Raw genomic sequence first — 15,625 nt, forward strand, 5'->3', positions numbered from 1 at the left:
AAGAGGAGATTAAGAGCTTGGGGGTCTGGATGGAACAAGATCTCTCGTTCAGGACCCAAGCAAAAAAAACGGCAGGAGTCTGTTTTGCCCTGCTACGTTCAGCACGTAAAATCTTCCCCCTCCCTCCATTTCCATCTAGGAAGTTGCTGATTCAGGGGCTGATAACATCACGACTCGATTACAGCAATGCCCTCTTTTTGGGTGCCCCTGAATCCACTTTTAACAAACTACAGCAGATACAAAATGCGGCGGCCAGACTGCTTATGGGTACGCCTAGAACTGAGTCAGCCAGACCCGCCTTAAAGGCACTGCACTGGCTTCCAGTGCGGGAAAGAGTAAAATTTAAGGCACTTTGTACAGCACACAAAATTCTTCAGGGAACAGGACCCCCTATTTTGAAAAATCTAGCTGTGCCTTACAAAGCGAACAGAACGTTCGGGCCTGGATCGGGCCCAGGGCCAGTCCCCCTGCCTCTTCTACCAGCCCCACCCGCATCTGCTGGACTTCTGCCCAACTACACCTATTCAATTCGCATCTATGCCCGACCTGCCCCCGCTGCATCCCGAGTCATCTGGAAACCGCTCATTATCTCTGCTCACAATGCAGCTTTACACTACCTCCATGTCAACCCCGTCTCCCCCCTTGCTCACCACCGTATCCCTCTTCCTCTAATCAGTACACCTTACGTGCAGGTCTGATTAACTGCCGATCTTTACCCCGTCATGCCAATGACATCTGGATGTCCATTTCGTCTGAGGAATGGGATATTCTTTTCCTAACCGAGTCCTGGATCACTGACTCTTCCTCACCAGATATCTATCTAGCCATCCCCCCAGGTTATGACATCAAATGCCTGAATCGGACCGGAGGTAAGTCTGGTGGTGGTCTTGCCGTCATACTTAAATCCTCCTTCCAGTTGACTTTCACTAGACTCAGTGAAATAGGTACAATCGAAGCTATGTACTTCTCCATCTCCGACAATGCATCAGCAATTTTAGCTGGCACACTTGTCTACTGTCCCCCTCCTGTCTCCACGCCCTCCCTCAATGCCCTTGTCCACTTATTGGCTGATCTTTCTATTAAACATCAAAATTTCATTGTCCTGGGCGATTTTAACCTCCACATCGACAACCCGCTATGCGCTAAGGCTATTAACCTAGTTGACACCTTGGAAAGCCTCAATCTTAAACAACTGGTTGCAGGTCCCACCCATGTGGCAGGCCACACCCTGGACCTTATCTTTGCAAATTTCTCGCTCATCACTGCCCTTCAGCCTCTCCCTCTTACCTGGACCGATCATTTCCTCGTCCCTTTTTTTCTTACTTTAGGACGCAAACCTGCCCAACTGGCCCATGGAAAGGAATTGGGAAGAAAGTGGCATAAGGTCACCTGCGCTACCCTGGATCCCATATTCCACTACCATTCGGAGCACCTCTCACCGGACATTGATGAAAATGTCTCCAGGTTAAACTCTACTCTCCTTAAGGCCATTGATTCTATTTCCCCCCAGATAACCATCTCCTCCACCAGGTCGCGGCCCTCTGCTCCCTGGTTCTCCACCTCCCTTCGGGAGGAGAAAAGCAAATGTAAGGCTCTCGAGCGCAAGTGGAGGCTCAACTACGACTATGAAGCCAAACATCTTTACAAAGCGGCACTTAAACAATTTCTTAAACTTAAAAAAAGCGCGATGAAAGTCCACTTTGCCGCTCAAATTAATAAAGCCAAAAACTCTTCAAAAACGCTCTTTTGCGTCGTCAAAGACTTTATTAACCCTCCGGCTAGAGCCCCCCAGAACACCGCCAGTCAGGCCCTTTGTGAGGGACTCTCAGATTTTTTTCTAGAAAAAATAAACAAACTGTGTGTCTCCTTCCCCACTGAGTCAGTCACTCCATCTCCTACTTCTAGCCCCCCTGACTCTCCATCTCTCCTTGCATTCAACAAACTAAACATGGACGAGGCTATTAGACTGCTCATCGCCTGCAAATCTGGCGCCCCCTCTGACCCTGTTCCCGCCAAAATCATGGGAGAACTGGCACCTTCACTGGCCTGCCCTCTCCTTACCATCTGGAATGCCTCCCTTCACCATGGCTTTTTCCCCACCACCTGGAAGGAGGCACTGGTGATCCCTATTTTGAAAAAGGCAGACGCAGACCCCACTGTCTTCTCTAACTACCGTCCCATCTCCCTCCTTCCTAAACCTGCCAAAGTCCTGGAAAAAGCAGTACAGCTCCAACTTACGAACTATTTAGAAAACCACTCTCTGCTTCATGGATCCCAATCCGGTTTCAGAGCAGGATTCAGTACCGAAACGGCCCTGCTGGAGGTATCTGAGACCATTCGGGAGTGTGTGGACAGGGGCGAGGAGGCCATGTTGGTTCTCCTCGACCTGTCCGCGGCTTTCGATACGGTCTCGCACCCCATCCTCCTGGACCGCCTCAGGCAGATAGGCATCGGTGGCTCTGCCCTCGGCTGGATTGAGTCCTTTCTCTCATCCAGAAGCCAAAGAGTACTGCTTCGCCCCTTCAAGTCAGAGGAAAAACCTCTGTCATGTGGGGTTCCCCAGGGCTCCGCCCTTAGCCCCCTATTCTTCAACGTCTATCTGGCCCCCCTGGCTGACGTCGTTGAGTCCTGCGGAGTCAGGGTGGTATCCTACGCCGACGACACACAGTTGGTGTTTTCTTTCCGGGACCACTCGGACTCCGCATTCCTCAACTTTCGCCAATGCCTGAATAACATCAGCGGCTGGATGACTACGAACCACTTGAGATTGAATGCAGATAAAACAGAGGTCCTGTTTTTCAATCAAAAAACCTCTATTCCCTCTTCTTGGTGGTGGCCGACAGCTCTCGATCCTGCCCCAACCCCGGTTCGCTCGGCGCGGAATCTGGGCTTCCAATTCGATGACTCCTTGTCATGTAAAACCCAGATCAATAAGGTTACCTCCGCCTGCTTCATGAAACTACGGATGATAAAAAAGTTCCTCCCGTACCTTCCCACGGATTCCCGCCGCACAGTCACCCAGGCCCTCATTACGTCCCACCTGGACTATGCTAATAGCCTCTATGCAGGGGCTCCGCTGTACCTGATTGGTCGACTGCAGATTGTCCAGAATGCTGCAGCCAGACTGATCGGTAACATCCCTTACCGTCAATCTGTCTCTGCATATCGAAGGCAACTCCACTGGCTCCCTGTGGCTAGCCGCATCCAGTTTAAGGTTCTCACCCTTACTTATCGAGCCGTCAACAACCTCGGCCCCACTTACTTGAAAAATCGGGTTTCGATATCCTGCTCCACCAGATCCTTGAGGTCTAATGACCTCCGTCTCCTGATCTCGCCCCGTTTCAGACTTTCCAGAACCGGAGGCAGAGGTTTCGGTGTTATTGCTGCCAGACTTTGGAACTCCCTTCCACTTGAGCTGAGGTTCTGCCCCTCTGAAACCATCTTCCGAGCCAAACTCAAAACCTGGCTCTTCTCCGCACTTTAGACTCCCTACATCACTTTTTTGTCCTCCCCTTTTCCACTCAGTAACTCCTGGATTTTAGCGCCGGGACACCCCTTCGGGGGTAGCTGCGCGCTTTACAAATTCCATAAAATAAAATAAATAAATAAAAAACGTTGCGTTCCGACCATAAACATCTCCTCCTAGTCGCCAGAGTAAAGAGGCCACGCACCGGCGGGAGAAGATTCTCGGTTAACATAGCGACGCTTTGGAACTCTCTACCTTTAAAACTGCGCGCTGAGACCTGCACTTTGCGTTTTCGCAAATGTCTGAAAACACATCTGTTTCCTGTGTAAGTGTGCCTTACTGACTGTTTTATCTGTTGGTGTCTGGATAAGCGCTGGGATGCCCCAGGGTAACTGCGCGCTATATAAAATTTTAATACTCATACTTATACGGTACCAAATCCATATATATAGAAGGGAACAGATTCCATTATCACCACTCACCCATAAATGATGGTTGAGGAGCTTCACCCCACCTGGCTGCGGCTCAGGTATGAGGAGCACCGCTCTACAGAAGGAGGATTAAATGAAAGAAAAGAGACAATCATCGCTGATTCAGAATCCATCGATGGTAAATGGATTAAATCTAAAAACAATCGCTGTCTTTGCCGATTAACGTTGGGAAATACGCTGATCATAAAAATAAGACCTGCCTGTTGTATGTTATATGCCCCTAATCATAGGGAGTCTGAATATTGTTGGGTGAGTTGAGACTAAGGTATATCGCGGTGTGGTCGCGTAGTGTTATACCACACCGAAAATGATGTATGTGATACAATCAATACATGCACACTGCTTACCTATCCGTCGGTGTCTCCCGACAGTCATCCGAGCTGTCTGGGGGGGCACCGATTGTGCGACTCGCTTCATGTTATATGCAGTTGTTTCTGAAGGTCGAGTCACATGACCGGCTGCAAACACGTGGTCACAGATAATGCCGGGAAATGTAGTTCTAGGTACAGGGTGTTGTAGTTTCAATGGATCTAGTATAACCTGGCGTTAGTACCTATGGTATGTGATCATTATTGTGTGTTAGATATATACAAAAATGACAATTCAAGGTGTATATCTGCAAAATGCGTAAGTTTAAAGGGACATCCACGGTATGGGCTCGTTCAGTCCCGCCTTATCGCTATTTAGTCTGTAAACCCATTTCTGTTCAATCTTGAACAGAAAACGGCTGGCATCTGGACATGATTCCGGAATGGGTGGTTGTTCTAAAACGGTCCAGTGGAAATCGTTGGGACCATGCCCCTTCTCTAGGAAGTGTGCAGTTAGGCGGGCCGCTTGTTTGCGACACTGCACTGTGCTTTTGTGCTCTTGAATTCTTGTTCTAACCTTCCTAGTTGTCATGCCAACGTATTGAAGTTTACATGGGCAGGTAATCAGATAGATTAAGTTATTGCTGTTGCAATTTGTAAACCTGGTTTGGATCCATGGTCGGTTAGTGCCAATGTCTACACTTGTGGATTTGCAGGTTTGGGGACATACAGTACATGCCCCGCAGGGGTGATGGCCTTGAACCGGTGGTAAGTCCCATAGAGAGATTGAACAGTCTGAAAAGCGAAGTGTTTTAGCGCAGGAAATGGATCTTTCTACATTTTGAGAAGTGCGGATTGGGACAGCACAACATAATTTATATTTGATAATGCAATCCAAATAAAACGTAAAGTAGTGGTTAATAAAATTATATGATAGGTGTGTATTGAAATCACATTTGCAAAAGGTTCTATAACTTTATTGACCATCCTTTAAGCATTTCGAAAATGAACTTTTGTGGAAATGAAACCAAACAACGCAGCTCAATAAAGTATGTGTTACTCTATGATGGATTTAGCCTTTGTTACTGAGGGCATTCATGGTTCATTCAGTCAGCAAGGTAGTTGTTTTCATGATCCTAGAGAACGCAAGAAAAACAGTGATAAGTTATAAAGTACATCCTACGGGGGCCTATTTACGAAGATGTTTTGGAGTACACAAAGTAGTATTCCTGTTGCATACTTATTGATGGAACATTCATATACTATTAATGCAGCGGTTAGTTTGTAAAAAAAAAGCAAGTTCCAGGGACACCTTATTTCTCTGAAAGCTGCGTGGCCTCGCACCATCCCACTACCACTGCTAAGTCTACAAAATGCTAGTTGCAGTGCTTACTGCTAATCATGTGTTACATTTTCCATAATTTCAAGCCACCTCAAGTTGGAGGAATGTACTAGATACTCTACTTCATTATGTTGTTTATAAGGAAGACAACACCACCATGTGGTGAACTGCTATAATAACGTGCTGGTGTACATAAATAAGTGCCAGTGCCGAGCAACAGCAAACATGAGCACAAATTAAGGACTGCACTAGTACAAATAGAACGGACTGTGGTATCTTTGTGCTATTACTTATAGGAGTTGGACGATTCGGGCTGGTTCTGAAAGGCATGCAGGAGTAGGTAAAAGAGTACTCCCTTAGTAATACTTCACATGCTTTTAAATGTTTTTGTGAATCAGCCCCATGGATCTTTGGGTCCTACAAAGATTTATATCTAGTGCTTTCATTAGTAACGTATCACATCATGTTAATATAGAAATACAGTTTGGGCCCTCAGTTCACATCATGGAGATTGGATTTGGTCAGATGGGTGGAGACAGAAAGTGTTGTTCTGAAGCAGTACAGCAGATGGAGGAGATGGCAGGACTCGCAAGATGCCGGAGTGATACTTAGGCTTTCAGGTTTTTATCATTTCATCCGATTTTCACCGGATAGCACTTACTGGATGAAAATCAGTCCTTTTAGGTTGAAACCAAAAAGCACCAGTATCTGCCACTAGACGGCACCAAGTGTCCATGCAGAGCCGCAGTAGCTGCAGGATGGCGGGCAGGCACAGGGAGAGGAAAAAGGAAACTTTGGAGCCCCCTCCTTTTATCCACTGGTGGCATGAAGCTAGGGGGCAGGTCAAGGCTTTCCTCAGGAAGGACCTCAAGACCTGGCACTTCGACTAACCCGGAGCTGCACCCCCCCCCCCCCCTCCCCAGCGCCTTGAGACCCTCACGGGTGAGTACAGCATTTTATAAACCGCTGATTGATTGATTGATTGAGCTCATAAGAGAAGGACTTCTGCTGCTGCCTCCTTCCTGTGACTGCTGCCACCCAACGAGGAACCTGAACTGGAGACAGGACACAAGGAAAGCACCCTCTGTGGGTCTAGATGCCTACGGGACCAGTTGGGAGGTGGTTCTCTGAGGGGCTGGCGGAGAAGTGCCTAGGAGCCAGAGCTACTGACCTTAGACCTGGGGAACCGGGCTCAGGTCCCGGTGTGGACTCAACATCCTGATATTCTGGGCAAATAGCTTAACCTCACTTTGCCTAAAAAACATGAATGTAACATTGTGTAAAAGTAAATGGCGCTCTATGTACAACTGCAAAAAATACAGTGTGCATGTATTTTTTATATCTAGACATTGAGCGGCAGGCAGCACGGTGTTCAGTTTCCGCAGTCCTGTTAAGATCCCAAAGCATGACGGGACTAATTGGTTCCAGTAGGCAATCCTCAGAGGGCCTGTCATTCAATTGATGGGGGAGCACTGTCTCCAGCTCCCTTATCCCTGTGAGAGGCACAATGCCTGCTAGAACCAATGTGTCCTAGCAGCAAAATGACAGAGGCACTGGGGCAGCCAGCAGCGCAGGCCAGTTATTGAGGGGGGTCGGGTGACATAGAAATAGAACTAAATGTCCTATCAAGTCTCAGGCCAGCTTACATACAAAAAATATATATATGTATATATATTTATATATTCACCTTCTCTCCCCATTCTGTTTAGAGGTCCAAGGTCCAGCTGTTGGTGGGCCCAGCCTTGACGTCCGGGCTCTGAAGCCTGCTGTGCTTCTTGAATGAGGCAGGAGAGTTCAAACGAGTGAACTTCTGTCCTGAAAGGGCCTTTTGAAATGTGAGCCTGCACAACACTGTGATTAAGGTTCACCCGACCCTTCCTTAAAAACCGGGACATTTTTGTGTTTTAACAGAAAGTGTTGGGATGCTCGGACAGTCCTTCAAAAACCGGAACTGTCTGGCAAATCTTGGACATCTGGTCACTCTAACCAAGGGCACAGGCGCCCAGCTACCCCACGTCCATGAGTGGCACGATGCTTGTTGGGATCAATGGGTCCTAGCAGACAAAAGATAGAGAGGTTGAGGTGGCCAGCAATGCCTGCCGGGGATGGAGTCTCAGGAGGCTTGTCCTGGAGTGGGTGGGTAGAGCACTGTGTTCACTTCCCCCACCACCATGAGGGCCACAGTGCCTGCGGGGGCATATGGGTCCCGGCAGACCAGTCATTCAGGGGTTGGGAGAGCATTGTGACAAGCTCCCTTCCTCCGCTTCAGTTGACAATCTTTGCAGGTGCGAGCAGGGAAATTGCAGCGGGGCAGTGCTGAGGATGGAGGTCCATGCAGACCAATCATTAAGGTGGTGGTTTCTAGCTCCCCACTGCGTTAAGATCACAATGCCAGCTGGAATCAATTGTTCCTGGCAGGCAATTCTCAGAGGGGCTGGGGGGACAGGAGGAGACAGAGCCTAAAGGCCAAAGATGTTGAACGTGGACTTTGGGAAACAGGTTTGGGACCTGGCATTGGTTTCAACATCCTGTGATTCTGGGCAAATTACTAAATTTGTTTCAGCAATGCTTGCAGGGTATGAGGTCCCTGTAGGCAAGTTAGTGGCAGAGGGGCTGGGGGGCATCAGTGCCTGCTGAGGATGGGGTCTAGGCAGGCCAGTAATTCCTGAGTTGGGCAAGCACTGTGACAAGCCCCCTCTCGCCCATTCATTTGTCAGTCTTTACCGGGACCAACTGGACTCAGCAGAGCAAGTGTGGCGGGGCTGAGGGGGCGTGGGTGCACCAGTTCTGCTGGGGACGGGATCCCAGTAGGCAAGATACTGAAGGGGCGTGGGGGAGCACTGTGTCCTGCTCCCCTCCTCTATGGGGGGCATGATGCCTGCTGAGACGAAGGGGTCCCAGCAGACAAATGTCTGAGGGGCTGACGCAACAGCAGTGCCTGCCAGGGATTGAGGACCCAGCAGGCCAGTTATTCAGGGGGTGGGAGGGGCACTGTGCTTTGCCTCCTCGTCCCTGTTCACTTGGCAGTCCTTGCTGGGACCAACTGGTTCCAGCCACAAAATGGCAGTGGGGCTGTATCCCTGACTTCCAGGGATGGGTTCCTGGTAGGCCAGCCATTCAGGTGCTGGGTGAGCACTGTGCTTAGCTCCCCACCCCCACGAGTGGCACACTGCCTGCCAGGTCCACTGGGTCTCAGCAGACAAATGACTTGGGGGCTGGGGTGACCTCCAGCTGCTGCCGGGGATGGGGTCTCAGCAGGCCAACCATAAAGGGGATGGAGAGCACTGTGTCCAGCTCCCCCACGCCTGTGGTTGGGACGAAGGCTGCTGGGAACAATAGGTCCTGGCAGACAAAAGACCGATAGGCGGGGGCTGTCAGCAGTGCTTGCTGGGGATGAGTTCCCGCCAGGCTTGTCATTGAGTGGGTGGGGAGCTCTGTGTCCAGCTTGCTCGCCCCCTTAAGGGGCACAATATCTGCTGGGGCAAATGGGTAACCAGTAGGCAAATGACTGAGGGGCTGGGGCAGCCAGCAGTGCCTACGGGGAGAAGTGGGGTCCCGGCAGGCCAGTCATTCAGGGCATGTGGGGGCACTGGGCCAAGCTCCCTCACCCCCGTTCACTTAGTAGTCTTTACCGGGACAAAGTAGTTCAAGCAGAGAAATTGCAGTGGCCCAGGAGTAATTAAAAATAGACTTTGAAACAAGTCCTCCTGAGACCTTTTCTCATGTCAGTTTAACAGCAAAATCACTGCTCGATTTTTTAACAGTGAATGTAAAAAAGTTAAGGTAATCTATGTCAGAAATGTACTTCGTGTTTATATTTCACATTTTTGATTTACTTAATTTTTCATTCCAGAAGAGTGTTTTCCATTTACACGATCTTGAGTCTTTTTTTTTTTTTTCTTAGAGCTTATTACTCTTGTAATATGAACTGACTGGCTTCCAGCGGTTTATGACAGGCAATGATTCAGAATTTTGAAATTGAGGCTGACGCAAGTGCACGTTTCTGGTAGTGCCTGTCAGGGGGTCAGAGAGGATTTCAAAATACATGGTCATCCAATCCTTGGCCTCTAAGCAGAAAAATAGAGCAATGATCACAAATTCCAGTTGCACTTGTGATTCTGTGAAAATGTGTGTAAAGGAGGTACAGAGTTGTCGGATTATTGACAAAGCAAAAATAAGAATGCAGTGTTTGTGTGTGTGTGTGTCTGAGGGGGTGGGAAGAGAAGGACATAAGAGGAAATGCATTCAGGAGCTAGTAAATAGGGTGCTGAGTGTGGGATTGTGAGCGATCTAGTAGTTGAGTGGGCGGAATTAGTGGGCTGTGGGAAGAGGAGGAACCAGGGGATGGGCAAGTTAGTAAGAGTAGGGACGGGGACCTGAGAGCACCAGTTGAATAAAGCTCTTAGATAAAAGAAGAAGTAGTCTGTCGTTATTACAAGGAATAGAACAACAAAGGCTATGGATCCTACGTCTACCCAGCCCGGATCTCAACAATATGATCAACAGAACAAATATGGCTGGATAGGCACAGTTATTTTCATTAATGACAGTGACGTAGTCAAAATGTACTACGTTACCAAGGCCTTTTGTACCAAAAACAAATTTATTTGATTTTTTGATTTTTAAATTTCATCAAAACATACGGGCGAACCAAAAGACTGTCACGTCAGTGATTACATGAATATAGTATTTACATTTATACGCAACTACCACTATACATTGTTTACATTATTTACAAATTGAAAAACACACAATTCCAATGAACACAGTTGTGAAAGACACACCAAGAAAAACAATAACATTAATCAAATGACCAAACATAAATTGTGTTTATATACAGTGAAAAGAGTTCCTACAAGCAAAAATACAACCAGTCCATAAGGGTATGAGACCAAGGGACAGGCGGGAACAGATGGGAAAGTGCGCCTGCCTGCCTGATAACCCTGTGGTTGCGAATTAGATTGGGTTACACAGACGGGTCCCTGTGAACTAATGAACCTCTGCATTCTTGTAACGCAGATTCAGGCGAACCCCTCATCGGTCCTGAAGTGAAGTGTGAGAATTATAGCTACGTGCTACAAAAATCAAAAAATCAAATAAATTTGTTTTTGGTACAAAAGGCCTTGGTAACGTAGTACATTTTGACTACGTCACTGTCATTAATGAAAATAACTGTGCCTATCCAGCCATATTTGTTCTGTTATTACAAAGAAGACACGACAACTGGCGATGAGGGTGGGATGCACAGCTTTCTGTCCCTGACACTCGCAAATGACATTCGGTCCCGTCCCTAGAAATTGGGAAGGAAGTTGCTGTTGCGATGCAAGTGCCCCAAGAAGAATTGCCGCCCAGAGAAGAGAGACCAGCAGTTTGTATCGATTCGCGTAGAGCCCCAGCGAAGAAGCGCAGTCGAGCATTGGTGAAGTTTTGAATTTGGCGCCGGTCCGCGCCTGAAGCGGTGAGAAGCTAAGAGGCCCGGCATGGTGTGAGGCCTACTGACAAGCTCTGAAGTCACCCAGTACCACCGTGCTGCGAAATCGTAAGAAGTGTGAGATCAGGATGAATGTGTGGAAAAGTATTGAACAGATGAGACAGCCCGCCACGAGAGAACCTCACCCCAAAAGCGTGCGAAGTGACATGCGCGCGAAAAGCTGAAGTTTGAATTGTGGCCCAAGCGTACCTGGTGAAGCGGAGTGGCCGGCGAGAGACAAGCAGACGATTGGAGAGGTCGTTGTGCCAGCAGTGTGGTGGTGGCCGGTGAGTCCCTGTTGCAACACATCATGCGAGTGAAGAGTACATGTCGTCGGACATCGCAGAGTGAAAGCTGCCAGCCAAGTGGACATTTTGAAGTCAGGCAAGACGGGAAGAACCTCCCTGGTCAATAGTGAAGCGGCCATCTTGCAGTCAGGCATCAGTGCGCGTCATTCAGTTAAAGAAATTCGAGCACAGTAATGATCGAATAACGGACTGTATCAAGAGCGCATCACCCCAAGAGGCAAGAAAAAAAAAAAAAGGGACACGAGCATAGGTAATGTTGCACAGAATTGCAGACATAAAGTGCCACGAGTACAGTGTACCGACGAGTCACCTGAATGAGGTGACCCTGTTGCATGAAGACAGGCCTGAGACATTCCAAGCCACACGGTAATAATCTGATGAAAACATGAATAACATGAGATGATTGCTCAGCGTGAATAAGGACATCACTTGAAACTGTGAACAGTGAATCACACGACTGCCCAGGGGCAGCGGCAGAGTTCTTGAACAAGCACAAGCCAATCCAAATGACCACACATGGTCAAGAGAGATAGAGTGTTACAGGAAACAGGAACATTAGATGAATCATTCATCATGTCAACGCACAACGGACCACAAAGAGAAGCCAAGCCAATCCTGGTGGGCATGACCCACCTGAGGCTCCCAGAGCCATTGACTCTGATAGCTGGTGGGAGTATGGGTCCACGGTGGCAGGATTGGGTTGAAGACTTCGAGGACTACATCAAAGGGTCCAAGGTGACGGTGGATGAAGACCAGTTGATTGCATTGCGTAATTTAGTTGGAAAAGACATTAGCAAAGTGATAAAAGAACTGCCCCCGGCTGAAACCGGGACGTATGCCAAAGTTCGTGAAGCCTTAAACAAAAAGTTCCTGCACAAGCTTAATGTTGATTACGAGAGATACATGTTTCACCAGGCTTGACAGGACAAAGAAGAGCTGATGAGCACTTACTTAACAAGACTGCGCGGACTATCACAATATTGTAATTTTTACACATTTTCCACTGAAGATGCCATACGGCTTCGAATCATTGACGGGTGTCAATCCGAAGCACTTAGAAGGAAGCTGTTAAAGAAAAGTCACAAACTTGATGAAATTGAGGAGATGACAAGGGTGCACGATCAAGCCGAGGAGCACGCCAAGAAGATGGAGTCAGGGCGTGCAGAGAAAAGAGAGCAGGCCAACAGAGTCCAGAATGTCAGATCTCGCAAGTGCTCCAGAGAAAGGCCAAGAAGAAACAGGTCATCTGCCTGGCACCAGCAAGCCGGACACCGGCGCCCTGAAACCCGTCGGCTATACAAAAGGCCGGATCGTACCGAGAAATGCTATTGTTGTGGTTATGAGCTCCCATATACAGACGCCTGTCCTGTGATGGACCAGCAGTGTCGGAAGTGCAAGCACAAGGACCATTTGGAAGCTATGCGTGGAGATCATCGAGGTGAAATGAAGAATGATGCAGCTCGAACGTCCAGGCTGGGCGCTCGGCGTCACCACGTGCGAACCTCACAAGATCACCCTCAATAATTGCCTGAGTCCCCAAACTCTAGTAGAGAGTCGAGACGACCTCAGTGGGTCTGCAGATCGTCATCCCGAGAATTTCGGTCAACATCTTGGGAACCTAAATACACCAATGAATATGCAAGCATGGTGGCTAACCCGGACCAGTTGAAAAAGTACCCCCGACTCGATATCCTTGTAGGAAACCACAGCACTAAGTTTGTGCTAGACAGCGGAGCATCGCTAAATTATCTCCCAGTGACTGAGTATAGAAAGATGAAACCAATGCCCACCTTGAACCCAGCACATGTCCGGGTGTACACATGGATGGCTAAAGAGCCACTGAACTATCTTGGGCAATTCTCCATGACCCCTAAATATAAGACTAAGTCCATATCAGCTGTCATACATGTTATTGAGGGTCCAGAGGCGGACTGCCTTCTCAGCTTGCCGACCGCTGAACGCCTTCGCCTAGAAGAAATTCTGTATCAAGTCAACAATGATCCTGATATAATTCATAAATTTCCACATTTTTCTCTGGCCTGGGGAAGATGAATAAGTGTCAGATTAAACTTCACATAAATAAACAAGTCCGTCCTGTTGCTCAACACCTTTGCAGGGTGCCATTTCATCTCCAGCAGGCCATCGAAGATGAACTGCAAGAGTTACTGAAAGCTGACATCATTGAACTTCGCATGGTCCCACGCCCTGGGAGTCACCGGTTGTGATAGTTCCCAAGAAAGGGATGCCCGAGAGAGTGTGCTTGTGCGTGGACATGCGAGTGCCTAACATGGCCATAGAACGAGAGCGCCATCCAGGGCCCCATTTGGGTGACATGATATCTGCCTTAAACGGCGCAAAAGTGTTCTCCAAACTTGATCTAAATAAAGGCTATCACCAGTTAGAATTGCATGACAAGTCGCGATATATCACGACCTTTGTCACACACCTGGGGTTATTTCGCTACAAGTGATTGACTTTTGGCATATCCTCAGCAGCAGAAATATTTCAGGAGGCCATTCGTCAAACCATTCACCATATACCCAACACCCTGAACTACAGTGATGATATACTGGTGTCTGGGTCTACCACTCAAGAACATGACAAGGCACTAGATCGAGTGTGCCATGCATTGTTGGATGCCAACCTGACCTTGAATCGTGAGAAATGTGAGTTTCACCGGTCCACACTCAAGTTCTTCGGGCACATCTTTTCAGCAGCCGGGATGAAGCCTGACCCTGACAAAGTAGCTGCCATGAATGATGCCAAGAGTCCACAGGACGTTGGAGACATTAGGTCATTCCTGGGCATGGCCAGTTATTGTACCGGGTATATCAAAGACTATGCTACTGTCAGTCATCCCCTTAGAACCCTCACCAAGCAGGGTCAGCCGTTTGAATGGACCCCCCAATGTGAGCGAGCCTTCTGTGAGATCAAGAAGGCAGTAGAGTCTGCCTCCAACCTAGCATATTTTGACCCCAAGCGCAAGACAGAAATCACTGTGGACGCCAGTCCGGTGGGACTAGGTGCCATACTTGCACAATATGATAAAGACACTGATCAAAGACACATTGTGGCTTATGTGAGTCGTAGTTTGACAGACCCAGAAAAAGCATACTCACAACCAGAGAAAGAAAGCCTGGCGGTTGTGTGGGCGTGTGAACATTTTCACGTCTTCATATATGGCAAACATTTCACGATGGTGACTGATCACCAGGCCCTTGTGACGATATTTGGAAACTCTCGAGCGAAGATGCCGCCTCGCATTGAACGGTGGGGTTTGAGACTACAAGACTACATCTATACCGTTGTGCATAAGCCTGGGAAGTCAGGAAATCCTGCTGACTATATGTCACGCCATCCGCAGCTGTCTCAGATCACTGGGCCATCTATGGCTGAGGAGTATCTTTATTTTGTGGTGGATCAGGCCAGGCCACCGGCTGTTCCCCTCAAGGTCATTCAGAAGGCCACTAGAGATGATGCAGCGCTGCAAAAAGTCATGAGCTGTTTGCGAAACAATAGGTGGAGAGACATTGATAAGGAAGGGGAGAGTGAGCCACAGCTTCGGCAAGAACTGCAGGCATTTCAGTACATCAAAGAGGAATTGTCCTCCACCTTCGAGGGACTCCTGTTAAGGAATCAGAGAATTGTCATTCCCAAGAAACTACGCCAGGGAGTCATCAATCTGGCGCATGAGGGTCACCGTGGCATTGTAGCAACTAAAAGGGCGTTGAGAGAAAGAGTCTGGTTCCCTCTATTAGATCACATGGTCGAACTCACATTAAGGGATTGCCCTCAATGTCAATTGGTCAAGTCTGGAGATCTGTCGCCGCCACTGCAAATGACTAAATTGCCTCAAGGAGTGTGGCAGGAACTGGCCATGGACTTTTATGGCCCTCTGCAATCTGGCAAATATGTCCTTGTAGTGGTTGACAAATATTCACGATTCCCAATTGCTCAATTTGTATCGTCCACCAGTGCGTCCAGCACAAATACAATGCTAGATGAGGTGTTTGCTGCCTGGGGTGTTCCTAAAGAACTGAAAACAGACAATGGTCCCCCATTCACAAGTCTGGAGTTCGAGGACTTTGCAAAGCATTTAAATTTCCACCACCGGAAAGTCACCCCGTTGTGGCCACAGGCTAATGGCACTGTGAAACGATTCATGGCCACTCTCAAGAAGACTTTTCAACAAGCAACTTTGAATAAGCGAGATCTCCAAGTGGCTCTCAATAAAGTGCTG

Source organism: Lissotriton vulgaris, chromosome 10 (assembly GCF_964263255.1).
Source record: "Lissotriton vulgaris chromosome 10, aLisVul1.2, whole genome shotgun sequence".
Taxonomy (NCBI): Eukaryota; Metazoa; Chordata; class Amphibia; order Caudata; family Salamandridae; genus Lissotriton; species Lissotriton vulgaris.